At 59.2% G+C, this 22,344-nt stretch overlaps 1 protein-coding gene across 9 annotated transcripts in view; it reads right to left on the reverse strand.

Annotated features, from left to right (window-relative positions):
* Positions 1 to 21,817, reverse strand: part of KCNJ12 (potassium inwardly rectifying channel subfamily J member 12) — a 47,970-nt gene extending 26,153 nt beyond the window's left edge. For 6 of the 9 annotated variants that reach the window (XM_035299297.3, XM_035299291.3, XM_035299295.3 and 3 more), the window contains exon 1: positions 16,225 to 16,793. The gene's annotated coding sequence lies outside the window, so the exon portion shown is untranslated. Of the gene's footprint in view, positions 1 to 16,224; positions 16,794 to 20,445; positions 20,925 to 21,024 lie in introns of those variants that run through there. The other 3 variants (XM_035299294.3, XM_078372349.1, XM_078372347.1) reach the window with 2 other exon arrangements.
* Between the last annotated feature and the right edge of the window lie 527 nt (positions 21,818 to 22,344).

Consider the following 22,344-nt stretch of genomic DNA (forward strand, 5'->3'; position numbering starts at 1 on the left):
CACGCATGGGAGACTGAGGCTCCCAGAGGAGCATTACAGGGCTAGCCCGATAGATGACCAGCAGGCAGCGATAGCCTCCTGAGCAAGAGCAAAAACATACCAGGGGCAGAAGGGAGGCCACAAGCAGAAGCCAGGGGCTGTAAAGGCTCTAGCAGTGACGCAGGGTGTGCAGGTCAGCCCAGGGGACAGCAGGCCTCCAGGGACAGACTCAGACTATTTGAGGGCCTGAAGTGGGGCCTCTGAGGACTGGCCCATCAGCCAGACCCAGACCCCTCTACCATGGCTCAAGAAAGTACCATGGGCCCCAGAAGATTCCCTCCACCTCTCTGAGCCTCAGTGTCCCCATCTGCAAAACGGGGACAAGAACTGGCACTTTCCAGCACAGAAAGCAATGAGTCAGCCCCCGGAAACTCCTCAGCAACACAAGCTTCTGACAAACATCCTTTCCAATAGGGGAGGGCAGGGGAGAGTTGGTACGGTGGCCGTTCAGGGAGGCGCATGGAGTTACAATTCCAGTCCAGGTCTGGGAGCTGCCTCGGCCCCTCCCCAGAAAGTGGGCGGCTGGGCAAGAAGGGCAGAAGTTAAGGACCCCACCTGTGCCCAGACCCAGGGACACTGTCCACATCTTCCTGCCCTGGCCTCCCCGCCCCCCACCACCCCTGAATCTCCACACACACCCCACCTGCCGCCTACGAAATTCAGACACAGCTACATGGCCTATGACTGCAGTCATACCGGCAAGGTTGCCCTGACCGTGCCCCCAACACCCACCCTCAGGCCTCCCACTTATCTCCACCATCCACCTCCGTCTACACTGTCACCATGGACCGCAACCGTCTACAGAGCCAGTCTCAGGCCTCATTCTCTGAACCCAGTTGGAGGGGGGAGGTCCATGAAGCCCCCCTCCCTATAGAACCAACACTCCCAGGCCAAGGGAGCCAGGTGGCTTGGCACCTGCCCCCCCAAGGCCAGTGCCGAGTGCAGCACTGGTGGGGTTCCTGCCGGTCCTAAGTGCCAAGAAGGTGATGAATGAGTGGGCACCAGCTGGGCTCCTGCCCCCTGCCTCAAGCAGCTGCAGCCTGGTGGGGCCAAAGGCAGAGGGCCCCTGTTGGTGGGGCATGTGTCCCTGTCTGCCTTTGCTCCCCACTGCGGCAGCCAAACCCATCCTTCCCTGGGGGCCCAGCCCACTGGACTGGGTTCTCTGAGCAAACACAGCCAGCTTTCATGACCCACAAGTGAGCACGTGCTGAGCACCTGCAGTGTGCTGAGTACTCTGGGAAGCCTGCTCAGCTAGGTCCAGTGGTGCTGTGTGCAAGGGGTAAGGCAGCCTCTTATTCCCACTGACACCTAGGGGCATGAAGGCTCAGGAAGGCTCTTCTGGGGCCTGGACCTCCTCCCACGAAGTCATCGCAGCTCAGGAGAGAGGGAAGGAAGTTGTCCAGGAGCCCACAGGCCCCGCCACCACACTCAGCATAAGTCACCCTGTTCCACTTCAACCACAGCCCTAGGAGGCAAGACAGGGACTCCTGTGTCCACTTTTAGATGATGAGCCCCAGCCCGGAGCCTGCAGCCATGCATTGCCCCACAGCTGGGAGGCCACCTTGCCAGTCATGACCCCACGCTTGGCCCTCCCACCCACTGGCCAAGACAGGACTGGTGGCAGGGGAGGTCCTCGGCCTATCCCCTTTCCAGTGACGAGGAGACTGGAGTTGGGGGGGGGGGGCCACAAGCTCAAAGAAGGTGGGAGCCCAGTTCTGGCCAGATAGGATCCAGGTGCCCACAGACCCCAGGGGAGATGTCACTTGGGTAGGTGGGGGAAGGAAGGCCTGGGCTAGACCTGAACCTGGGGCTGGAGGAGGCCAGGTGTGCAGGGGAGGGAGTATGCTCCGGAGAAGAGGCGGAGGAGGAGGAGGAGCAGGGCTGGGCAGGGTGCCACAAGGCAGGTGTCCCCAGAGGGCACAGGTTCAGACAAACCAGGTGACTGGTGACCTGTTCTAAACGTTGCTGAGGCATCGCAGGGGGTGGCCATGAGGAGAAGCTGGGGAGCAGCAGAACAGCCTTGTGGGGCGGTCTGTGATCCCGGGGCACAGCAATAACTCAGGCTGGAGGGCTCCAGGGAGGGTGCCCCAGAGTCAGAGTCTCCTCCAAAGGTAACAGCCCCTCCAGAGTTCGGCAGAGCTGCTGCAGGCCCAGCCACTCCTCCTCTAGGAACATGGAGAGACCTGGAACCCGGCATCCAGGGGACCCTGTGTTCCATGTCCATGGCAGCACCATTCACAGGTGCCAAAGGCTGAGCAGCCCAGTGTCCACCACGGACAAATGGGCAGGCAGAATGTGTCCATTCACACCAGGCCTGCCTTAGCCATCACAAGGAAGGCGGTGTTGACGCACGGCACACCAGAGCGGAGGCTGGAGACGGGAAAGCCAGCCACGGAAGCCTGCCTGTGCCAGGCCCCACGCACAGACGACGCCCAGATTAGGAAGATCCACAGCCATGGTAAGTGGTTTAGTGGCTGCAGGGGATGGGGCAGGGACAGGGCTTCCTTTCTGGGTGGGGGAAAGATATTGGAGCTAGACAGAGGTGGTGGGTACACAACATTGTGAATGCACTAAATACCACTGAATTTTTCACTTTTAAATGGTTAATCTCATCTTATGTGAATTTCACCTCCAAGAAAAAAATCTGAAGTTCAACTCCAAGAAGATAAAAAGTTGGGAAGTAGATACACAAAAATTTGCAACCAACTTCGACCTGATGGAGCCAAGCCCAGCTCCTCCCCACAGCTCAGGAGAGCCACAGCCAAACCCTAGACCAGGGAGTGGGAAGAAATGCTTATTGTTATAAGAAAGAAAGAAGGAGGGAAGGAAAGAAAGAAAACCAGACATGCTTCTGCAGCCTCCAGACCCTGCAATTGCTCCCCTCCCCACCTCCATGCCCCTGCCCCTCGATCAGGCTCTGTCCACCTCTGGCCACGGGCCCCTCTTCCCTCAGATGTCCTCCCAGCTCTGGCACTGACTCCACGCGTGTCTGGGCCCCTTCTCTGGAAGCGAGTCTCTTTCCCATGGAGTCTACGGGCAGTCATCCACTGGCACAGAAGCTCCGTGGGGCAGGACTTTGTTCAGTGCCCTGGAGTGTCCTGGGGCCTAGGGAGCAGTGCCTTTCCCGGGGGGCCCTCTGTCATCACCTTCCAAAGGATTCATTCTCAACCAGGTTGTAGTGCAGGTCCAGCGGAGGGAGGGCACCTCTAGACAGCGATAGCCTTCAGTAGGCAAGAGGGGTGGGCCCTGTGGGTAACGGGTGGCAGTCCATCACGGGGAAGGGAGCTGTGATGGGCATGAGTAGAAATTCTCTTCTTTAATTTTCTCAGTGAAAGAGGGGGTCACCCTGCTGATGGAGAGCCACAAGGAGGAAAGCTGGGCACGGGGCAGGAGTGGGGGCCTGGGGGCTGGGCCCAAGAAAGAGAGAGTGGGTTCTGGAAGGAAGCAGGAGGGGGTCCAGGACCAGCACCCTGCTCAGAAGCAGGACCTGCAGTGTGGGGGCAGCAAGGCTGACGGGCAGCCCTGAGGAGCAAGGCCATGGCTGGACTCGGGGGTTCGTGTCCTTTAAGTCTTGCTCCCCGCATGTCCCGGGGAGGGCTAGGAGGCAGGTGGCTGGGGACCTGCCTAGGGCCTGGGGATGGTTCTGAAAGGCTCTATAAGGGCTCCGCTGGGCTGAACACTGGTCCTGGGGGACACAGGTGCCACAGCAGCCCCCAACCTGCCATGGGGCCAGAATCCAGGGCCTCTTCCCCAGGAAGCCGTCCCTGCCCCATGATGCCCCCACCCTCTGCAGAGACCTCCACTCAGCCATGGGGCTCTGAGGGCACAGCTGCTTCCTCCTCAGGATTGAGGGTTCCCAAAGTTAAGTGAATGAGTGAGTGGGTAAGCAAGTCATCGACTTACTCCACAAGCAGTAAAGCCACCGCCACCACAACCTGCGGCATCACACAGGGTCCACAGATTCGTGGGAAGCCTGAGCTCAGCCAGAGGACGAGGGTTCACCTCTAGGGAACAGGTGAAGGGGCAGCCCCACCCTGAGAGCAGAGTCTCTGCTGCCTGTGTCCCCAGGACACGGCAGTGCTCAGGCAATGGCCTCTCCTAGCTTGGTCTGGGAACAAGAAAGAGGCACCTGGACCAGCCATGCTTTGTGGCTGAGGTCACAAGTGGGAGGCAAGACCTGGGCAGTCCCTCCGCTTCTCCTGGCCTCCGTTTCTCCACCTGTGGATGGCAGGACTCAGACCCTGTCATCGGGAATTCTGGAACAGCCTAACGCCTGTCCAGGGAAGCTCCCTGCACAATTGCAGTTTAAATGGGGTAAATTTGGCTCTATTTCTCATAGTAGGGAAATAAGGCTCAGAGAGGTGATGTGGCTTACGTCAAGTCACACAGCAAATGGCGGTGGGAGAGCAGCTCGAGTCAATCCAGGCCCCAGCTCATGCCCAGCACTGCCACTCCGAGCCAGAGACATCTCAGTGGCAAAACGCCTCCCAGATCCCGGGCGCAGGATTTGCCTGCCTTCTCTCAAGGGGGAGCCCAGCGGGGCCTTCTTGAGAGAACCAAAGCTTCCCCACTGGGGTTCGAACCCGGTTTGCCCACCGCCTCCCCCAGTGGCCTCATCTTTCAAGCCCCACTCCTTGCCTGGCTGGGACATTCTGAGAATTAAGTGAAATAACGTTCGGGAAAGCACTGAGCACAGCGCTGGCCAAGCAGTCATTTTTGTTATTGTTTCTCGGTGCCAAGCCTCAGCACGACGTCACACTGCTTCCTGAGAAATAAAGGCACCCGGTGACACCACGGCTGCCGCATTCACCACCAGGCCATCCGTATTGCTGGAGCTCCCACATTTCCGGGCAACAGTCGGGAGCCACAGGAAGCGGCCAAGGATACCCAGGCTCCCTTGGCCAAGGGGCATTACAGCAGTCCCACCTACACCCACCTCCAGAGGGACTAGGGTGTGGCAAAGGGGTGGCAGGTGTGAGCCCACCCTTCCCTCCTGGCGGTGAGGACTTCCACTCTCGGGCTCCATGGCCTGGAGCAGGCAGGAAAGCTGGGACCAGATGGGCTGTGGCAGGTCCTCCTGATGCCCCACTCAGGCATCTGTGAAGTAAGGCCACTCCTCCCCATCCCTGGGTGAGCAGCAGAGACCCAGGAGGATGAGAAAGGGCTGGCATGTGGCCAGGACATGCCCCCCATTACCTGAGGGCTCCCCCCCCAGGAAGGATAAGGTCAGGAAAACACCCTCCCTGCAGGAGCTGGTAGCTGCCAGAAATAAAAATACAAGAAGTTTTAACTTGAGAAGCCACTATACCTCTAAAACAACGGAGACCCCAAGCAAAAGGAAGGCAGCAGGGTTGCCATCTTCATGGCCAGGGCTGGTGGCCTCAGCTGGAGGGGTGGAAGGTAGGGACCCAGTGCACACAAACTCTGCCAAGCGCACAACACTCGGAGGGCACAACGGTGACAGCTCAAAACCACAAAGGCATAGCTCCTCGAGCAAACAGGACATTTCCAGAACTTTCTCTTGGACAGCCAGGGCAGGAGGGCCTCGGTGTCCGGTATTACAGCAGTATTACGTCACTGACAGCTGAGGGCTGCAGGGAAACCTAAAAGTCAGTGCATCAGTGAGGCAGGTTCACTAAACAGAAATCCAGCCTCCTGCGGAAACACCAGTTAGCTATTCAAACCAGTTGCTGACAGATGTAATAATAAAAGGTGTCATCTCCCATACCCTGACAGGGGAAGGACCATTCATAGCTCCACTTCCCAGGTGAGGGAACTGAGACACAGGCCGCTGGGAAACCTCCCGAGGATGCACTGCTGGGAGCAGATCTCAAAACACCTCACCCCAGTGCTCCATATCTCCGAAGAGTTCTAAAACCGAGCACATTCTTTTTTTTTTTTTTGAGATGGAGTCCTGCCCTGTCACCCAGGCTGGAGTGCACTGGCGCTCCACCTCCGGGGTTAAAGCAATTCTCCTGCCTCAGCCTCCCGAGAAGATGGGATTACAGGCTCACACCACCACACCTGGCTAATGTTTTTGTATCTTTAGTAGAGACAGGGGAGCAGGTTCACCATGTTGATCAGACTTGTCTCAAACTCCTGACCTCGTGATCTGCCCACCTCGGCCTCCCAAAGTGCTGAGATTACAGGCAGGAGCCACGGCGCACGTTTCTTAAACGAGAAAAAGCATGGCCTGGTACATGGCTCACGTCTGTAATCTCAGCACTTTGGGAGGCTGAGGGGGGGCGGATCACAAGATCAAGAGATTGAGACCATCCTGGCCAACATGACGACACCCTGTCTCTACTAAAAATACAAAAGGGCGTGGTGGCGGGCACCTGTAGTCCCAGCTACCCGGGAGGCTGAGGCAGGAGAATTGCTTAAACCCAGGAGGTGGAGGTTGCAATGAGGTGAGATAGCACCACTGCACTCACTCCAGCCTGGCACCTGGCAACAGAGCAAAACTGTCTCAAAGAAACAAAAAGAGAAGAAGGATGCAGGGTGGTATAAGTGGGTCGGCCAGGAATAGTGGTTGAACAGGGTCCTCCCCAAAGAGATGTCCATACAGAACCTGTGAATATGACCTTATTCGGATGAAAAGAGCCTTTGCAAGTATAATTAATAGAAGAGTCTGGATTTGAGACTATCCTGTATTAGGGTGGGCCCCATGTCTAATGACAAGTGTCCTTAGACATCGAGGTCCTGGCACCGTGGCTCACACCTGTCATTCCAGCACTTTTGGAGGCTGAATCGGGAAGACTGCATGAACCCAGGAGTTTAAGACCAGCCTGGGCAACACAATGAGACTCTGTCTCTATGAAAAAATTAAAAATTTGGCTGGGCACAGTGGCTCAAGCCTGTAATCCCAGCACTTTGGGAGGCCAAGGCAGGAAGATCACAGGGTCAAGAGTTTGAGACAATCCTGGCCAACATGGTGAAACCCCATCTCTACTAAAAATACAAAAATTAGCTGGGCGTGGTGGTGCACGCCTGTAGTCCCAGCTACTCACAAGGCTGAGGCAGGAGAATCGCTTGAACCTGGGAGGTGGAGGTTGCAGTGAGCCGAGATCAGGCCACTGCACTCCAGCCTGGTGACAGAGCAAGACTCTGTCTCAAAAAATAAGAATAATTAAAAACAATTTTTAAAAATTGTAAAAACAAAAAATTTGCAGGGCATAGTGGTGCACATCTGCAGTCCCAGCTACTACTTGGGAGGCTAAGGCAGGAGGATCACTTGAGTCTGGGAGTTGCAGGCCACAGTGAGCCATAAGTGACAGAGCAACACTGTATCAAAAGAGACAGAGCACGAGTGAAGACAGCAAGAGAAAGCACAGGGAGAGGAGAACACGGAAAGACAGAGGCAGAGACTGCAGTTAGGCCTGCAAGCTGAGGACGCCAGGACTGACAGGAGCCCCCAGAAGCTGGGGGAGAGCCCCAGAACGTCTTCTCCCTCCGAGGCTCCACGAGGAACCAGTCCTGCAGACACTTCAGTTTCAGAGTCTGGCCTCCAGAACCGGGGACACTGCATTTGCATTGTTTTAGGCCACCCAGTCCATGGGCATCGGTTATGGTGGCAGCAGCAGGAAGCCGACACCAGTCTCACTGGCTTGCCGCCCCCCATCCCTGCCTCTGCATTCTTTCCTGGACCTGGTTGGTGGTGCCACCAGACTCCTGCCCCAGTGCTACTGCCACACCCCAGATGAAATGGTAGGTGCGTGGGTTTGCCCAACCCAATTTCTCTGGTGTTCCCATTTCACAGGGGGGGACACTGAGGCTCCCAGGGCTCCTGCTCCCCACCCACTGTCCTCCTAGTCTCCTATGTATTACCTGCTTTCGAACTGGGGCATCCCCACCCAGCCACAGCTGGTCATGAGGCCACCAAGACCCTGATCATGTGCCCTGGAGCTGCAGGGTCAGGGCATCCACTGTGGATGAAAGCCAGGACCCATGGGGTGGCCCAGAGGCTGTGCTGGCAGGGCCCAGGCCAGCCTCCAATCTGCAGAGGAGAAGAGGAGGGCAGCAGGGTCTCCTCTGTGACACAATCCCCCAGGAGGGCCTGGGCCATTCTGTGGCTGCTCCTGAGGCACTGCCTCCAGTAGTCTTCAAGGCTCCCAGGGCCTGGGGAGGGACCTGGCTGCTCCGGCCGGGCAGGTGCTGCTGACAGCTTGCAGCCCAGCAGGCCGAGGTAATGGCAGGGCTGAGCCTCCGGCCACACAGCAGAGTGGGGAGCAGAGAGGCCAGGAAGCTGCCCTGTCCTGCCTGCAGGGTCTGAGCCCAAAGGGGAGGAGAGAACGGATGCCCAGACATGGGAGTGGACTGCCTGCCCATTTCACGAACAGGGAAACTGAGGCTCATAAAAGAAGGGGACCAGGGATCAGTATCTGATCCCCACAGATACTGACACAGATACTGAGAGTGACCACAGACTGGTCTCTCTCCCAATCGGTGTATCAGATCCTTTCTAATAACGGGCCCTGGTGGAGCAAGGTGAAACCATCCTGATGCGTCTCAGGCCAGGTTCCGAGGAATGACAAGGCGGGGACAAGCACTGATGCGGAAGCTTAGAGACAGGTCAAAGTGACATTCCCCACACAGAGGCCTGCCCAACCTGAAGACAGTGAAGGAGCAAGTGACCCTGCTTCCAGGAGAGGTCAAGGCTAAGGGAACAAGAGAGGCAAGGACCCCAGCTGGAGCAGCAGTAAGCACCCCTGGGAGCTCCATTTCTACTCTGCCCTGCATGGGAGCCAGGTTCGCCCAGAGGTCCCAAAGCCCTGTGGGACTTGACTGCAGCTGGGGCTGGGCTGTGATTCCCAAGTCCCCCAGACCCTCTGAGCTCTGGGGATGGAGGCAGGAGATCTGGATGATCCCAACTGCCAGAGGGATCCGAGGAAGGAGGCACCCAGGCAAGGACTCAGCACCTCTCCTGGTTCTTAAAGCACCAATTCTGCAACTCCAGGATCTCTCTCTCAACGCAGCTAAGATGACAACGAAAAGAACCCATGACTCATGGACTTCGGTGATTCTGTGCATTCAGACACCACAAAGATCCTACAGTCCCAAGATTCAGCCCTCAACCCATGCCCAGGAAGACAGGCTGAGACCCCGGGTCCAGTGGGCACGGGCACCACACATCAGCACCGATGGTGCAGGGGACGCCATGACACGTATGCAGTGATCCCACATGAATGAAAAAGCAAAGGCAACTTCGACGTTAGCACGTTTCTATGCCTCCGTTTACATATTCACATCTGCATTAGCACTGAGAAACCCAGAAGGCTCTCCAGTGATGGTCACCGCAAGGACATGAAGCCTGGGGGTGGGGGAGACAGAGGGTGAGGAGGAGAGATTCACTTTTCCCCTTGCAATTGGTCATCACTTTACTGTGAGCACATGACACTCTTAGAAGTAAAAACTGTCATAGTCAACAAAACACAATGTCTGTGATGGCTCCTGTGTTTCTTGTCTATTTCATCCTGCCCCGCCCACTGAGATGTCAGCCCCCCTCAGGCAGGTGGGGCGCAGGCCACATCCCCAGCCACCTGCTGAGCTCAGGAATGAGGCCAAAATCCTACATCCTCAGAGCCCACCACATGAACACCTGACAAGCCAGGACCTCTAGGATTCTCTGGGAAGGGAAGGGAGGGGATAGAAAGAAAGGGGCACCCAGGGGACAGGCTGGGGGTGGCTTGTGAATGGGGATCCCCAGTGCCAAACAGGTGGCTGTGACCCCTGAGTTTGCCCCTCCCAGCCCCTATTTCCACAAGACCCAAGACTGTCAGAAGCCCCACTTTTGAGCACCCCTAACCTGCCCCAGATCCCAGCACCCCTGCAGCCCCAGCTGTCCATCTGCCTCTGCCCTCCCTGTGATCATGCCAGGACCCACCCCCTCTGGGCCACGCCCAGCTCCCCTGGGCCCTCCCTGGCCTCAGTGCCCCAGGCCTGAATGGAAGCCTGGCTTGGCCTGGAACCAGGAGCCCTGAGGCAGAGGGTCGGGGCGGGGGCGGCTCGGCTGCTGCCACACAGAACACCAGCTGCTGGCAGTGATTTATTTTTGCTTTAAGTGCTGGAGAATTGCAGGCCTGGAGCCGCCAGCTCAGGCCGGCTGCAGCTGGAGCAATTGGGGTGGGCAGGGGCGAGGACACACCTCCGGCCACCACACCTCCGGCCACCAGGCCACTCCATCCCCCTTGACCTCTCCTGTCCCCAGTCTTTCAGCCTCTCCATCATACACACCCCAGGCTTCACACGCTCCCTCCTCCCTGGCCCCTCCTCTGCCAAGTTCCCAAACAGCTGCCTGTCATCTCTCAGCTGGTGGCCTCAAGGCTGCGCCCCAGGCTTCCTCTGGGAACCTTGTGACCTCAGGCTGTGGGGACCCTCTCCGGCCTCAGGATGCCTGCTCCCATGGTGAAGGTGTCCCATTGCACCCTCCTGTACACCCTCTGGGGTGGAGGCAGGCAGGGAGGGCTGCGAAGGATGCCTGCTGCTGGTCGTCGTTACCTGGTGTCCTTTTCTGCCCCTACTCCCCAGATGAGCCTCAGGAGACAAGGCCCTGTCCCGGCACACCTGGTCCTGGCACACCTGGTCTAGGCACACCTAGCCGACAGGGAACACCTGGCTGAGGCCCAGGTCCAGAACCTGTCTGCTCCGCACAAATGGAGCCACCAGCCCTGTGTTTTCTGAGGCAACATGGACATCCAGGGGAGGAGGGCCAGGCTGTGCTCAGGCAAGCAGAAAGCATTCCAGGCTCTACAGTTCAGCGGTGATCACTGCTGCTCACTAAAGCCACTGGAGTTGACCACTGCAAATTGTAAACATTTAAAAAAATTTTTAAACCCGAGTGTCGTGTTCAAAAAAAAACACTGGAAAGGCGAGGTGAAATGCACCAATGACCATTGGGAGTATAGAATGTTTAACTGGGCAAGAAGCAGAAACACTGTCCCCTCCCTGCCAGCTCCCCCTCCACAGCCACCCCTCCAGCGGTGTGTACTGAAGGCAGGAGAAAGGCATCAGCCACCAGCTGAGAGATGACAGGCCCCATGCCTCAAGCCTCAGTTTGCTGGGATCTACCACGGGAATGGCTTGTGATCCTGGGAAGGAATGGGATGCAGACACCCTGAGCTGGAGCAGGGCTTGAAGCTTGAAGCAGCAAGGTTACAGACATAAAGCCCTCTACCTCCCTCCCAGACAGATGGCGCCACAGTTCTAGGACAATGACGTGACCTCTCCAGGGCTCAGTTTTCTCATCTGCAGAATGGGTTGACAATGCCAGCTAACACTGCTACCAAGCACTGGCTGCAGGTCAGGCACCACGCATGGCTGAAGCAGCCCATTCACTCCCCGTGTGTACTGGGTGCCTGCCATCTCCTGCCTACTGCTTAGGCGCTGGGGACACAGCTGTGGTAGAGCAGGTCCAAAAAGAGGAGCTCCTATTCCAAGGGAGAGATGGACGATAAACAAGATAGGCAAATAAAGGATACTGTGGCAGAGGCATGAAGTTCTACAGAGGAAAATAAAGCAGGAAAAGGAACATGGGGGAAAGGGAGGCAGCAGTGCCCTGCAGGGCAGTCAGGGGAGGCCTAAGAGAGAGGGTGGCATCTGGGCAAGACAGAAAGGTAGTGAGGGAGGCGCCGTGCAGAGATCTGGGAAGAGCATTCCAGGCAGAGACAGCAGCACGTGCAAAGGCCCTGAGGTAGGAGCGGGCCTGATCTGTCAGAGGCACAGCAAGGCAGGCAAGAAGGTGGCTCCGGGGAGGGAGCAAGAGTGCTGGGAGGGAGGCCAGACTGTGCAGGGCCCCGAGGGCCCCAGGGAGAAGTTCGGTGGGAATCGACAGAAAGCCCTGACACCCAGAGTGCACCAGACACATAGTACGTGCTCAAGGAACAATGCCCGGAGCGGCTCTAGTGGAAGCCGCCACTCCATAATCTTTATTGTTTGTTCCCTGGCCCCTCTCCAAGCCTGAGTCCTTCAAAGAGGCCCGGCCTGCAGGTGAGGGCAGGAGAGGGAGGCTTTGGCTGCCCAAGCAGGAGGAAGGGCTCGGTCCAGGTGGGTGGGGAGTCAGGTAGGATCAGGAGGCTATGCCCACTGACTCCAGGACAGCATTAATGGACAGCCATGGAGAAACTGCTCCCTGGGGCAGCTGAGAAGGGGGTTCCCACTCCTATCTGGCCAAGCAAATGGAGCCATGCCCAACGATGCATGGCTGAAGGCTAAGTACAGGGCTGGACAGGGTCCCCAAGGTCCCCACAGCCTCATGCTCCCACTTCAGCAGCCAGGCAGGAAGGTGTGAGCTATGGAGCACCAGTGGTGGCGGGGGTTGGGGGACACTGAGGACACACCAGGAAACAGGAGGCCCACTGCTATCCGGGGCCCACTGCTGCAGCAAAGTGCTGCCCTCCCCTGGGCCTGTTTCCCAATGTCCAAGGGAAGCCTGGATGGAAATGAGTTCCCCAGGCTCCCGCTCCACAAACCCTCACACCTTCTCCCTCCCAGATCCCCCTCTCCACATGTCCATTTCTACTGAGACCAGCCCCCACCACGCCCACCTCCTAGAGGCATACTCCAAGTCTCACATCTCTGCTGCCCCCTCCTGGGCACTCTCGGCAGCCTCCCAGCCCAGGCTTCAGTCCCACTTCACAGATGAACTGAGGACAGGAAGACTGACCTGATCTCAGCTGCAACACCTGCCTCTCTTGCCCCGCCAGTCTGCCCAAGCGTCTCCTCTGAGATAGTGAGATCCCTGAGGGCAGGAGCTGGGTCTCCCCACATGCAATGCCCACTTATTAAGCACTTCTGTATGTCTATCCAGCGCAGGGCCAGGGCTAGATAACAGGGTCTGGGAACTCCAGCCCCAGAACTCACCGCCCCCAAAATTCCACAGTGAGGCCTCTGTGGCTGGAAGAAACAGTCCAGACATCGAATCACGGAGCATTTACTGAGCACCTACTGTATGCCAGGGCTTCACTAGGTCTTGGGGATAGAACTCCCGGGAGCTGGGATGGCATGCAGGCCCCAGGCCCCGTGTGGGACCTGCCTGGTGGTAAGGCAGGGAGAAAGCCAGCCTGGCAGTCAAGCACCCCTGAGTGGTGCATCTGTGGAATGAGGGAAGGTGCAGTTCTGCCCCTGGGAAAGCATCAGGGCTCCAGGTCTGAGGCCCGCAGGCTGCTGCCTCCAGTGCCTCCCTGGGCCTCCAATCCCTGTCTGCACAATGGAGCTAGTGCCACCCTCTACACTGGCAGGCCATTAGGAAATTAAGTCAGCTGGCTGAAGGATGGGTCCTTGGCCAGTGCCCAGTAGGGGCTCTGGTCCTGCCCTGAGCCCAGCACCTCAGAAAACCCACCTGCCTCTGCCCAGCCTCCCCACCCCCATCCCCGTGGCGCCTCTGAAGCTCTGGCCAACCTGCACACGGCCCAGTTTCAGGCCAGCTCTCTTTCATCTTCAGCCTTTCCCTGCTGCCGTGTCCCTAGCACGCTGCCAGTTCCCGGCACAGCCATCCCGTGGGGCTGAGCCCTTACCCACCGCACCTCCCATGTGGCCGGCCAAGCCTCCACTCCTCCTGCCACCAGTAAGCTGCCCCCTCCCTGACTCTCCTCCAAGCCAGCCCGAGGCAGGGCTCCAAGGGTAGGCCCAGGGAGGGGCAGGTGTGCCCACGGGTCTCTCACAGTAATGCCCTGGCCAGGGCCCAGCCACGGGCACCAGCTGCGCCTGTTGGAGGAAGGGCATAGCCCAGAGCTGGGCATGGGAGCAGGGGCTGAGGGTGGCTACCGGGTGGGCACCGTGTGTACTAGTAGCCTTCTGCCTGGGGACCTGGCGAGGGCCAGAGAGGTTGATGACAGTGATGATGCAGTCACTTCCGCCCCAGCCGTATGCCAAGGCCTCCGGGTGCCATGCTTGGTACTGCCAACTGTGGCCCAGGGTACTGGAGGCCTGACCAGGCAGAGAAAACTGCCCGCAGGCAGAACCGGCCCTGCGCTGCAGAGCTGCAGGTGCTGCTGCTGTGACTACTGTGATCATCGAGGAGACCCGGGGATGCGGACACCATGACCCTGGGGCAGGAAGGCTGGTGGGGTAAGCCCCTCGCGTGGGGAGAGCTAGGTGAAGGCATCTGTCCAAACACAACCCACTGCAGGGTAGCTTTAGGCGAGACCCCTCCACCACCTCCCAGGCACCTCTTCCTCCCAGCGCAGTGAGGCACATTCCTGGAGGGGTCCCCTCTCCGGCAGCCTGGAAACTGGGTGTTTGACGGAGTAGCTGCAGGGGGAGTGTCCAGAGATGGACTGACGGCTCAGGTCCTGCCCCTCCCAGAGAAGGTTCCACCCCTTCGGTGCTGGGGAGGGGGGTGTCAGCCACGCCCTCCTCTGGAAGGGGTAAACGGAGGTGATAGGGGACTTGGAGCTCTACCTGTCAGCTCTGAGTCAACAGCCAGCATTTACAGAGTGCCTACTGTATGCCCACAGCAGCGCTATGGTGGAGAAGAGGGGTGTCCCTGTGGCCCAGCACGCTGGAGCCACCCTCCTCGTCCCCAGGGTGCTCGAGTGAGCCCCTTCACCCCTCACTCCCTGCTGTCTCTCAGGGGGCGTGGCACCACCAAATGGCAGGCCCCCGCGGAGTCCCCATCCTAGGGCCGCCAACCTCAGGTCCCCTGGTTGTTGGAGGTGTCACCAGAGAACTGAGGGGCGGACTTTGCTGAGAAGTCTCTTGGGGGGGGGTCCCCAGCAGACAATGAGGGGCTCTTCTTAGACTACAGGAAGGAGTACCCCTCAAAAAGAGCGCAAGCCTCCATAGACGCCAAGGGCTGAGATGTACCTCTACTCCTCACTGACCCTCGCCCGCCACGGGGCGGCGGTCCAGGGCGGAGCTGCGCGAGGAGGGGCCGCGGAGGTGCAGCGCCGCGGAGGTGCAGCGCCGCGGAAGGAGGCTGGGCTACAGCCGCGCGGCCAGGGACCGGCCCTCCTGTGGCACCTCAGAGGGGGCGAAGGCTAGGCCTAAGGCTAACGCCTTCCGGGTTCGCACCTTCCAAAGGCGGCTGCCGATTTCAGCGGTGTGTGGGCGCCTCGGCGCTCTCGGAAACGGAGCCTGGGAACCGGGGTTTGGGGGCGCGGATGTGGGGGCCAGGAGGTCCCCAGTGCTTTATTGCAGGGCTCGAGCCTGGGTATAGAGGAGCGAAAAAGAAACTAGAAATGGCCACAGGCAGCGCCGCACTCGGAGAGGGGAACGCCCCCTAGGAAATGGGGAGGGGGAGGTCCCAGGTCCCAGTGAGTTCAGGCTGTGAGCAGGCAGGAGAACCTCCCAGAACAAGACCGTCCCCAAAGAAGCACTTTGACCCCCATTCCAAACACAGGTTTCAAAATATTCACATGACATGTGCCCGCTGGATCAAAACGAGGCACAGACAGTCGCTTGGGCCTCAACTCCCATCTTAACCCCCCAAACAGCGCCCCACCCCAGCCGCCTCAGCCCAAGAGTCCCCGATTCCCGCCCCGCTTCCCCTGGGCACTCGGAGAGGCGGTGCGCGCGCAGGGCGGACCCCGGCCCTGAAACCCTGGGAGCTTCTTAGCCAGCGGCCATCCCCTCGGAGATCAAGGCCGACTTCTAAAAGCAAAAGGGAACCTCTGGACTTGGCTGACTCGCCGGCATGGAATCATTTCCTGAATATTTTTACTCCATTACAGCACGGGAGGTGAGAAGGAGACAAGACTCCAGGGACCCGCAGGTCTCTGGCGGGAGGCATTCTCGGGGCGGCTCATATAGCCCCGGCGCCCGCCTCTGAGCCCCACCTCGATCGCGGGGTCTCTGGGAAGGTCAAGCCGAGGACCCGTGCCTCGCGCCCGAGCGCTTCCGCACGCTCCCTCCCGAGACCCCCGTGCAAACCAGCCAGAGGGGCCCGAGGGCTCCTCAAAGTTTCCCGTAGCGCCCCCCAGGACGAAGGTTAGCCAGGAGCAAAGTTCCTTGTGGTGGTAGCCGGAGACATGGCAGGGAAAGAAAAGCTCACAGTCAGCATTTCCTCCGATGTCTCACCAAGGAAGGAAAAAAAATGAAAACCAGAGGAAGAAAACACCCTCCCGCTCCACCTTCCCTGTTGCTGCACCACCTCGTGCTCGCTCCTGGCCGGGCTAGTGGCGGGGGACGGCCTGAGGATAACTAGGGCCGGGCCCTCGGAGGACCATGCGCCCGCGGCCGCGCACTTACCTCGGTCAGTGGCCGGGGCGCGGCGCGCTCGGCGTCCTCCCAGCTCCGGGCGGCCGTTCCTGGCCCCGGCAGCTGCCGCGGTGGCTGCATCCCCGCAGCTGCCGCCACCGCTTCAGGGCAGCCCCCGGGGGCGCTCCATGCCGAGGGGGCGAGTTGGTCCGCCAAGCGTATCGCCTGGGTCCAGCCACGGGTCGGGGGCGCGCGCCTGGACGGCGCCCCCGGCCGCTGGGCGCTCGCTCGGGCCGGGGTGGCTGGCGTCGGTCCCTCGGTCCGGCTGTGAGCACGGCCAGCCCACCCCCTCCCCCGCCGGCTGTTATCTGATCCCGGGCAGGGCCCGGCGCGCTCCCCTACGCCCGGGCGCCCAGCAGCTCTTCGCAGGCTCCGACCGCGCCAATCCCCCTCCCCCGGCTACTGTTCCCAGGGAGGCGGCAGCAGCGGCGGCGTGGCCGGGAGAAGACGGGGAGCGAGGAATGGAGGGCGAGGAGGCGGCGGGAGGCAGAAGCTCGGCGCGCACCCAGTTCCGCGCCTAGCTCCACCGGAGCTCAGCTCGGCAACTCCTCTAACTCTCCGCGGAGAGCACGCCCGCCCCGCGCCGCGCCGCCGCTGCACCCGCCTACCACGGGTCCGGCCTGGCCCGGAGCCCCTCCTAGTCCCGGGCCGCCCCCTACACACACACCGCCAGCCACTTGCGCACTGGGACGCGCGCGCGCGCGCTCAGACACACACACACACACACACACACACACAGAGGCACGTCTTCCCGGGGACATGCGCGCACCCACACACACACACACACACACACACACATGCAGGCACGTCCCCCGGGGGACACGCGCGCACACACAGGTGCATGGCAAGCACACACAGGCATAAACATACAGGCAAGGGAATTTTGAACAGGCATCCACACAGTCGGATACACAATCTCGGGTGTCATATATACACATGCAAAATACGTGCCCTTATATGCATGATGTTCGCAGGTACACAGGTGCACACACGCTTATATGTGCACATGCAGGATAGTATCTGCACGTGTGCACACGCACACACAAGTCTAAGCTTGTGCATTCCTGCGAAACCCTTTCCCCTTCACACCAGGCACACCCCGCTCTGCACACACCATCCCACCCTAACAGCATTTTTCTCCTCTCCATCATGAGCTCTGTTTGACTTCTCCCATCTCCTGCCTTCTCTGTGCTCCTCCCTGGACTTCTCCCTGCCGACTGGATCCCCGTGTGACCCCCTTCTCTTTCGAACCCCTGTCTCTAGAGGCACAGGCTTTCTTCCCAGCCTGTCCCCAAATGCCCTGCCCTCCCAGCCTTCTGAGGCCTATTGTCTGGGCCTCATATCTCTGGGCCTCCCGCAGGGGCCAAGCCTTTCATCCTGGCAGACAGACTTGCCCGCCTGGACATTGACCCAGGGAAACTCCATTTTGTCACTGGTCTGACCCACAGCTCATCCCTAGAGCCTCAGAATTGGGCCGAGGAGGCCTGTGCCCAGAGCAGGAGCCTCAAAGGGCTCCTTGGCCCCCTTGGCCTCCAGCTTCCCCTTTAATGTGAAATATAATTATGTGTCTGCACAGCAGGGAGGCTGGCTGCAGGATTCTAACCAAGGAGGACGGCTCTCTGGCCCGCGCCCAGATTGCTGGCAGCTCGGAGCAGAGTGATCTGCAGGCCCCACCAGCCCAAGGATCCTGGCCCCAGGCAGCTGGTGGGTGCAGTCTAGGCCAGCACTCACTGACCTCAGTCTGCCCTGGGTTTGAATCCCACCTCCTCAACTGACTAGCTGTGAAGACAGGTCACCTCACCACTCAGTGCCTCCATTTCCCTGTTGTCAGTACAACTCACTGTCCTTAAGGAGCTGCAGAAAGAATTAAATGAGATGAGTATCCCTAAAGTGCTTAGCACTTGACCTGGGGTCAGACAGTCAGGTTGAGCACTCAATATGTGCTGAGTTCTGTGCTACGGCCCCAGCTAGAATGATTTCATTACCACTGTGGGAGATAAGCTCATTGGCTCCATTTTACAGATGAAGGAACTGAGGCACAGAGGGGTGGTCACTTGCTTAATTACAAAACTACCGGATGGTGGAGTCAGTACTCAGAACCAGGTGTGTCCCCAACTTAGACCTGCAGTGGAGAAAGAAGGGGCATCACAGGAGACTGCAGCCCCCGCCCTGCCCTGCCTGGCACAATGTGTCCTGGTTTCCTCCTCCTCCTGGGAGAACAGCCTCCCAGGGGACTGAAAGCTCTCAGGAAACTTCCTTCTTCTCCCTCCAAGTGACCAAGGAGGGAAATGACTCAGCTCCCCACCTGCCCCTGCTCTGTTTCCCAGATGGGGAAGCCCAAGCTAGTGAGGAAGAAGCCTCTCACCAGCCCCGCTCCCACCCTCAGAGACCACTCAGCTGTTCCAAGAGGAATGGGGCCTGGGACACCCCTCCCTTGAGGCCTTAAAGAGGGGCAAGAGGGGCAAGGGAATGAACGGGAACACTTCAGGGCTCCTCTGGGTCTAAGATTCTGACAGCTCCTGGGACAAGGGGCTGCGCGCAGGGCTTCCTCAAGCCTGGAACACACACCCCTGCCCCCCCAACACACATACACACAGGGCCCCTGCCTAGGGGTCACCACCCAAGATCTCCAGTGTGAGGCAGGCCAGGTCTCAGCCTGTCCCCTCTCCCATCCCCAGAGCCATTATCAGACCCATTTCACAAAGAAGGCAAGTGTGTTGCCCAAGGTCACCCAGAAGAGACGAAAGCCTGACTCCCTGAGCCACTGCCCTTAGCCTCCATGTCACACCCTCCCAACCTACTTGCAGGGTCAGAGTTCAGTTCTTAATTGTAATTGCAACCCATGAGCAGCCATTACGGCCCCTCAAAGCAAAGCCCCTCTGCCAGGCCACTGGGCACCAGCCTCCCTCCAGGAGGGGTTGGGACACAGAGAGGCAGGGATGTGGGCAGATCTCTCTCTAGGCAGCTCACACATCTGCCCCAGGGCTCCTCACCTGGGCAGAGGGGCTCACAGTCCTCCCGGGGTGTGCCTGCAGCCAGAGTAGGGGACATTATGCCCCTTATAGCATGGAGGGGGCAGTGTCGAGAGTGGCCGGGTGGGGACAAATGGACTGAGCCCAGTGCCAACACTGCCCAACAGGGGACCTGGGACCTGTCCTCTGCTGACAATTTGCTTCCCTCTCTGTAAAATGGAGGTGACAGTGACAGCCGAGGCCGTGAGAGTAGTAACTTCCCCGGCACAGCCATGGCAGTAGCCAAGGAGATGAACAGCAATCGGGTGTCCCACCACACACACGCCTTCCCAACACCCTGAATTGTGTACCCTGCACCTGGCTTCCCCTTGATCCTGGATTCTTTCTTCCCCTCCAGGATGGGAGTTTCTCCAAGACAGGAGTGGGACTGAGGCTTGTTTGCACCCCAGTCTCTCCCAGCTTTGGGTGGGCATACTGGCTGCTCAAGATACCTTTGCATATCTGAGTGTCCTCAGAGCCACAGGCCTAGGAGGCAGAAGAGCTCCTGGGCTCATTTGGAATCCTGCCTTTGTTTTGAGGAAAGCAAGGCCCAGAGAGGGGAGGTTGCTTCTGTGACCACTAAGCTGCCCAGGGCAGGTGTCCCAAAGGCTGGGTTTGCTGCCCTATGTGCCAGAGCCCCAGAGCTGCAGCCTCTTGACAGCAGCTGCCAGCTCTTGTGGTAATCACGTCTTGATGCCACAGTGCCAACGTGCTTGTGGGAGGCCTAAGGCTATCACCGAGTGAGATGTGAAAACCAAACAGCCATTCCCCAGCAGCTTTGCTCGGCCTGCAGGCAGCTGCACCCAGTGCTCCGAGAGTCCCGGTACCTCCTTCCCGCCAGGAATGCCTCCTCCCCAGAGCCCACTGAGACTTTCCCTGTCCGCCCTAGACCTTGGCCTGCCTTTGGCCCTCAAGTCCTCCCACCATCAAGATGTGAAATGAGCTCTCAGCACGCCCAGTTTCACCCTTCTAGGAGGGATAGCCAAAGTCCCTGAGGCCGCAGACACCCTCCCCTCAGCCACTCTCTTCTGAACACACTGGCTGGCCATCCAGGCCCTGGGACACCAGGAGCCTAATTCTGTCGCTGGGCCTTGGTGCCTGCCTTGCCCTCCATCAGGAACACTGACCTCCAAACTACCCTACATGCAAGGGCAGCTGCGGTGGCACATCTGTGAGAGGCCTGCCAACCACCAGGACTCACCTGCTGTGCCCAGCGTGTGTTCTTCTCGAGCTGGCCACTCTCTGAGGTGTCTGGCTCACTGTCATATCCCCCACCAGCATGGCACCCCCAGGAGGGCAGGAGCTTGTCCTCCAGGCATGTCTGCAGGCCAGGACCTGGCACACCAAGGGCATGCCATGAGTGCAGACCAGTGCTAACAGACCCAGCTCAGGAACGTCTCAGCCATGAGGGTTCTCCCAGCCTCCTCTCTGCACAGCTTGGCCGTCACAGCCACTCCCAACTCCACCTGCACCATCACGAAGCCACGCTGGCCCCGGAAATCAGACTGTTTGTCATCACAAGCCTTGCCCCCTCCTCCAGGCAGGCTGCCCGGGTCTGGGTCTCACCTGGCCTCCCACCCCCACCCACCATAAGGCAGGCGGGAGGCCAGGTGCTGGCCGGTTCCAGGATATGCATTTCTGGTAGGGTCCTCTTCCACCTGAGCCGGGTCCACAGCCTACCTGGAAAGGTGGAAAGAGGATCTGTCACTCAGGCAGTGAGCCTCAGAGAAGAGCCCAGTTCCAGCAGCCCCGCCCTCAGCCCAGTCTCTTTCCTTAATACCTTTTGTCACTAGACACTCTGAAGATACTAACAGCAAGGGTGACAAGGGCCGACGCCCACCACGTGCCAGGCAGGCACCAGGCTGCAGGCTAAATGCCAACCTGCACCACAGGCCACAGGCAGATGCACAGAGAAATGACGCCTGGGTGGGTAGAAGCACTTGCCCCAAGAGGACACGGCTGCCCCCGGAGCACAGTGGGAACGTGGCTCGAACCCGCACACAGTCGCACCCACATGCGCACGCCCCTCCCCCTGCCTAGGTGCCCGCGGGCCCCTGGCTGACCCTGCGGTATTGATCTGAGGCACACGGAACTTCAGGAACGGTTGGTGGCCCTGGAAACAGGACACTGAGTCCCTCCTGCCCCGTCAGGAAGCGGGCATTGATCAGCTGGGCCTGGAGCTGGCCGGTTTACTGATTTCCCGTGTGCGGGCTCCAGCACTCCCGCGGCCCCGCCCTCTGCTGGAGCAGCGGCTGGGAGGAGGATGCGCTAACCGCGGCCCGGAAGGCAGCCGCCAGGGCCCGGGCTCAGGCCACGACGTTCAGCCGTGCTCCATCTGGCATCTCCTGGCCAGGCCTGGGTGTCAGAGTTTTTGTCCTGGCGAGACTTAGAGGCATGCGAGATGCTGGTCCAAGTCCGCCCGTGTCCAAGCTGCTCTTCTGAGAGCCTTGTTCTTGGGGTCTCCCTCCTCCTACACCACACCCTCTACCATATGTTTCCTGTGGGCCTGGGGCAGCCCCAGGGCCCAGGGGTAGGTGAGTGACCCAGGTCTGGCTGCTAGCATCACAGCAACTGGTTGAGGGATGGACACGTGATTGAAGCCAGCCAATGAGAATCAGCCTTAGGACTTTCGCTGGGTCTGCGGGAAAGCAGGAGCTGTATTTTCCAGGGCTTCGGGGCTGGCCAGGGGTCCCGTCACCTTTGCCTCCACGTGGGGTGAGCCCACATGAAATGAGACCCACCCAGAGAAAGCAGAGCTGAGATATTGAGAGAAACAAGAATCTGGGCTGGTCTTTGGAGCCCCTTAGATCCACCCCGGGCTTTTTATTATAAGCCAAAACCATCCCATTTTTAATTTAGGAAATTTCCAACAGCCTCAAGGGGCTGCTGGTGAAAGCGATAGATGTAAAAAGACCAGTAAGTCCTCCAAAATCCCCTCAAGCTTTCTGAAGCTCTCACTCGTTTTCTGAAACGGGGCGCATGAGAACCCTGCCTGGCAGAGCCATGTGGGGACCACTCTGTATGATGTGTGGGGAGCGTTTCATCCCTCCCTGCCTCTAAAGGGACAGAGCTTCCAGGAAGGCGGGCACAGCCTGCAGGC

This window comes from Callithrix jacchus, chromosome 5 (genome assembly GCF_049354715.1).
Source record: "Callithrix jacchus isolate 240 chromosome 5, calJac240_pri, whole genome shotgun sequence".
Classification (NCBI taxonomy): Eukaryota; Metazoa; Chordata; class Mammalia; order Primates; family Cebidae; genus Callithrix; species Callithrix jacchus.